This window comes from Drosophila busckii, chromosome 3L, assembly GCF_011750605.1.
Source record: "Drosophila busckii strain San Diego stock center, stock number 13000-0081.31 chromosome 3L, ASM1175060v1, whole genome shotgun sequence".
Lineage (NCBI taxonomy): Eukaryota > Metazoa > Arthropoda > Insecta > Diptera > Drosophilidae > Drosophila > Drosophila busckii.
The window spans coordinates 8509306-8515305 of NC_046606.1; the positions used below are offsets into that span (position 1 = coordinate 8509306).

The 6000-nt window shown below is 39.0% G+C and overlaps 1 protein-coding gene across 3 annotated transcripts in view; it reads right to left on the reverse strand.

Annotated features, from left to right (window-relative positions):
• LOC108599383 (trichohyalin) overlaps nucleotides 1-5220 on the reverse strand; it is a 37248-nt gene extending 32028 nt beyond the window's left edge. For all 3 annotated transcript variants that reach the window (XM_017986189.2, XM_017986190.2, XM_017986188.2), the window contains exon 1: nucleotides 4691-5220. The gene's annotated coding sequence lies outside the window, so the exon portion shown is untranslated. The remainder of the gene's footprint in view (nucleotides 1-4690) is intronic.
• Between the last annotated feature and the right edge of the window lie 780 nt (nucleotides 5221-6000).

Sequence of the window (6000 nt, forward strand, 5' to 3'; positions counted from 1 at the left end):
TGGCTGCGAAGTTCAATGTACGCACACAATCCAAACAAATGACAATTAAGTGCTGTAAAGTTGAAAACCAAAATTCATGCAGAGTTTACAGTTTTTTATTTTTTGTTATTACAACACGTCGACTTATAAGCGCTAAGCCTGAAATTCTGCGAATGACACCACAGTTTGCTGAACTGGTCTAGACATATCCAAACGTTCAAATTGTCAGCGTCAGCAGTAAATTCTACAAAATCAAAAAAAAGGGTAAAAACATTTCGATTTGACTTGATTAATTAGAAAAGTTTTCAACTTGTCAGTTGGTAGCTAATTTTTCTCCTAATGAACTGCACTCACTATAGCTTTAAGTATTTAGTGCGCAAGCTACAGTTAATTAAGAGCAAAAAGGCCAACCTGGCGTATGCTTAATGCGGGTCAAAAGCAAATGAATGAAACGTTCGCTTGCTCGCTTTGTTGACTAAATTTCTTTGGCAGCCTCGAGTGCAAACATTTGCACTCTATTGACTTTAACCTTTTCAGCGCATTTGTTTAGTTTGCGTTTAGCGCAGGTAAAGAAAAATAATAGAAAAGAAAGTTCAAGGCCAACGACTACCGCCAGGAAATGTTGCTTGGCTTAGCTTGATAAGCAAATGTCAAGCAAATCGATTACACTTATAGCTATTGCTATATATAAAGCGCGCATCCAATTTATTGTAATTTGTTATTGTAATTGTCGCGCCAATCAAAGGCAATTAAACATATCAACAACAAGAGCGACAACAGCAACAGCAGCAACAACAACAACATTCGATCATCACATTAATGATAATGATAATGTTAATGACGACGAATTTGCAATGCATCAAGCGCTGCCTTGTCAATTGGAAATGAAATTCCAATTCCGAATCGTTGAATGCCCAACACATTTATTTTTATGTTATTGTTTTCGGTGAATTATTGCATAATTGTGTGTCGGCCGAACAAGAAATATTTTATGAAAATTATTCAGGTGAATGAAAACACACGTGCGTGTGTGTGTGTGTGTGTGTGTGAGCTGGCGCTGATATAATAAATATAATTTACAAACAAATTATTGCTGGCCACAGCTGTTAATATTTATGACAGAGACAATTGAGAATTAAATACAGACAATGTATCAAAGGAAATATTGCAGCCTCGAGGCAGCAAACAAAATAGTTTAAACAGCTAACGAAATTAATTAACTTGTTAATTAAATGCGTTAAATAAAGAAATTTCCATAATAATTCATGAATTTGGTGGAATTTTTAATTGATTTTAATACTTTAATGTTAATTAAATAATTTGATTTTTACCAAAAGTTAAAGCTTTGCTTTTTTACTAAGAAATTGTCTAAAGTAAGAAAGTTGGTTTTGGTTTTTGCATTAATATGCAAAATTGATTGCAAATTTTAATTAGCCTGTCTGCTGACTAAAGAATATGCTTTCTAAGCTTTATTCAATATACAAATATTTTCGCTCAAACTAACTACAACTAAGCTCTGCTTGCTATTTATAAATTCTGGTGGCCACCAAAAATAGCAAACTAGAAGTCTAATCAAACTAGATTCATTCAAGTGGAAGAGCAGCATGAAATGCAAATGCTTCAAAATTTAAGATGATTAGTTCAGCTCAGTTCAACACAAGCAACAACAACAACAACAGTAGGTTATGCTTTTGTATAAGAGCATTATCTAATCTATGCCAAGTTATCTCTTTGACTAAATATTGACGCAATTAAGTAATGTGCAATGCTGGAGGAGAATAAGTTACAGAAAGCTAAGTGGATGAATGTGTGTGTGCGTGTGTGTGTGTGTGTGTGAAGAAAAGATGAAAGTATCATGCAATTAGCAGCAATTGCAAATTAATAATCGTGTCTCGTGCGGGCTGCCCAAGGACAGCAAGGACACACACACACGCACACACAGCGCAAGCGTTGACAAACACCTCGGCCCACTTAATAGATAATGAGACACACGACAGCGTAAGTAGCGGGTGTTGATGGGTGTGGCTGCGTGGGTAGCAAACAAATAACGGAACGGAAAAAAAACCATAACAATTTGCAAGCACATGAAAAATGTATGTGAGCAAACTTTAAATTCATTACACACACGCAAAGTCAGCAAAGAGCAATAGCATGAAAGAGAGAGAGCGAACCATGGGCAAGGCAAATGGTTGGTGACAACTTCCACATGGACATGGGTACACCAGTCCCAGTTTGTTTAAACTGCGGTCAGCTTGGAAATGAGAGCACCACGCACTCTTTGTGGGCAAACATGGAACTACATTAGCCAAAGTCTCTGACGCATTTGAGTGAATTTCCTGCTGGGGTAACTAAATTTATAAATGAAAGTATACTGTTGACCTCTGCCTGCTAACATTTTAGATTCGCACTTTCAATAACTACGCCCACATCAACCAGTACACGCCCACACAGAAAGGGGCTGCCCCCTAAGTCTGGCATAAAAAGAAAAATTTTCGAAGCGAACATTTCGTGCCAGGCTTCTATTTACGCTTTTATCTTTGCGCCCTCACTCAGCGATGAATTGCTAGCGCCATCACCCCCACCCCCCACCCCACCCCTATGGCAAACGAACCGCTTCTTCGTTTTTTATACAATTTGTGTTTCTTCTATTTACTGGCGCTTCTTTGCTCATCATTATGTGTCTGTCTGTGTGTGTGTGTGTGTTAACCTTGGCCCAAAGCATTAAAAGCGTGCCAAGTGCCACCAAATGCGGCATGGGGCGAGCTATCAGTTAAGCCTCAAACTGGACATAAGGGCCGTCGTCCTCCCGCTCAACAAATAACAAATTCAACACACAAAATTTCGTCACATTTTAAGCCAAAATGCCAAACTGCTGCGCATTCAAATCCAAGCTACAGGCTCGTTGCTAAATTGCCAAAAAAAAAAATGCGCTACTCGCAACTTTGTGTTTCCTGTTGCTTCTTCAATGTTAGAGGCTGTTGCATTTTTTATGCCAGCCCCGCTTGCCTCAGAGTATTTTATATTTATTTTCATTTTATGCTCTCGACAGGGCAAATTGTTCTACGGTGTGGCCCAAAAGATGCGTCTGTCTTCGTATAAGGCAAGAAGTTTATCATCATCTGTCTGACAATGTTTTGGGTCGTCTTTTTTTTTTTTTTATTCGCTTCGGCTTCAGTTTACTTAGATATTTATGTTTTCTTTAGTTAATGTTTGAGCTTCAAACGTGACGCAGCTAGAGTCAAAATACATGCAACGAATGCTACACTTTTAAAATAAATTAAATAATAAATTAAATATATACACAATTATATATTTTTAAGCGCACAATTTGCATTTGAATTACATTTTAATACAATTTAATGCAAAGCGTATCGAAACTTCGTCTTGCGTTTCTTAAGTGTTTATATTTCCTTTGTATTCTCTTTATTTTTTTTTTTCAACCATATGATACCACGAAGTAGCAGCAAAATTTGTCGGCGAATGTTTCTTTTCTTTACTTTTATTTTATTTTATTTCATTTTTTTAGGTGTCTCCTCGCATTTGTGCAGGGCTTTATTTTCCTGTTTGGCAATATATAAAAAAACTCACACACACACACACACATGTATAGAAGTATTTTTAGTGTGCTGCTAAATGTCTAAATATACGTATGCGCGCATTGGGACGACAAGCACCTGAATGTGTGTAGTAGACCCAGAGCCATGAGCCTGGCAAGAAATTGTGGCCGTCTACTTTTTTATTTATGAGCCACCAAAATGACAACGCGACTCCTCTGCAGCTAACAGTGCTGCAGGAGCTGCTGACTGCGCTCTTAGCTGAAGGTCACTGAGTGTTGCCTTTTTTTTTTGGAACAGTTGGACTGCCCGCCAGTGTAGCCAGTGTAATCGATTTTAACGATTTTTGTTGTTGCTCGCTTTGGACACACTCTGTCAACTTATGAATATGAAATGAATTTACATGGCCAGCTAGTCACTAGTCACACACACAGAGATAGTGCCTGGCATTAAATGTGCTTTTGATTGACAAAAGTAAGGCAAGGACATTGGGGCGACTTTAATTGATGAGCCCGACTGAGTGCGTTGGGAGCGCAGGGAGGCGGGCAGGGCAGCATCTAAAGCCAAGGGAACTTCATTCCGACTGTTGTGTCATCGTGGCAGCGCATTGTGCGCTCAACTGACAGCTCATTAATAAGCGGATTTAGGCCTACACACACTTGGACTAAGCGGCATCATTGTGGATAATGCTGCTACCACTACTACTACCACGTTAACGCAGTGCCCGAAAACAGGATGTGGCTATTACCATTTCCTTTCATGGGCTTATCTTTTACATAAATCTACAGCCAAATAGCACAAAAGTCGAGCAACATAAATCGTCTCCGGGCCAAGGTTTGCCAAAAACGACGTTGGAGCATGCATAGTTCACACTTTTAATTAGACTTAGTTAGCGACAAGCTCGGAAAATAGTTAGCAAGCCGATAAATAGGTGAAATTTTCACAAGCAAAACTACAAAAATATTTTGAAAAATGTTTGAAATTTGAAAACACACAAAACTCATTATGCATGCAATTTATATTTTGCATAAATATTTTACTTGTTTTTGAAAATTATTTTTGCTCAGCCTTAGGTCAATTCGTTTATGACTGTTTCTGATTTTTCAAACTAAGCTTAGGTAATAAAAATTGTTATTTTTTAAGTATTTGTCACTCACCTTTGAGGGTTTTTCAATTTCACTGCAAATTGCACAAACTGTCAGTCAACGATAAAAAACAATCGATGTCGTCAGCAGCAGCACAACAAACAAAATTAGATTTCGTTTATTATCTATTTCACCGGTAAATATGAACAACGTGTTTAAGACGAGAGAGCGGCACTTCTCAACAATTGTTGGGCAAATGGCATAGGTATATTGAAACTTGAAATTTTTTTATACACACAGCAGAGATTTAGCCAATTAGCGCTGACTGGGCGCGAATTTATTAAATTAGGCGAAAAACGCCGACACCACAAACAGCGCCGCCGAACTTGTGACGGAGCAGACTTGCCGGCACTTCTGAAGGCACCCCAAAAATTTCACCTGCAACTCTCTGTGGGCAAAATGCACTTGGTCGTTGCGATTATCTGCTAGCAGAATATTGCAGTCGGTTGGCTCTAACGGCTCTATTTGAAGTTTCGTTTCTAAATATGTTTGAAGTTTGGGGCTCTCGTTGGCCGCGCGCACGTCCGGCCTCAGCGACTGTAAAATTGCGACTGTTGGCCAAGCAAAAGCATTCGCGCACACACAGCAAAAGCAAAATAGAAAGAAGCATTTTCGGCAAGCCGACTTCGCTATGCTCTCCACTTTGTGCTGAGAGCGACCGCACATACGAAACTTCTCATGCCTGCTTTGTGAGTGTATTCCGAGCCGACTGTAAGCGGGCCATGCGCGTAGCCAAACGGGGGCCCAAGCATGTATTGCTTTGAGTCGTACCCGTTCATTCTTTGTCTCTTCACGCCCATGACTGCCGGCTCCAATTCGTTGACGTCGACGTCTGCGTCAGCGTCAACGTCTGTTGATGCTGCGCTCTCTCTCTCACGCTGCTTGCGTGCGCTCTTGCGCTCTCTGACTTTTCGTTGTTTTTGTTGAGCTTGCAAATTACCGGCTTTATCTTTATCAACATGTTGCAGCTTTCAGCTTTTTGTTTTGGCGCGCGCTTTTAAACAAAATGTTGTTTGGCTATTTTGCGCTGGTTTTAATTGGAGCTGCGTGATACTTTTATAATTTATAGAAACAAACTTTTCTCTTTTTTTTTTTTTGGTATTCTGCATGTGTTACTAATTTATAAGCACATTAAAATTTATAGTGGCCAAATTTCAGCATGAGATCAGCGCTCCAGAAATTTATGCGCTCATGCTGACTTTGATTTAATTATTGTTTAAGGCAAAACAAACATTTTATGTTGCCTGTTTGCGACGCATAAAATATTGCCAAGCAAAAAAACTTTAATGAGCCAACAAAAATAAACAAACTACAATAAATAT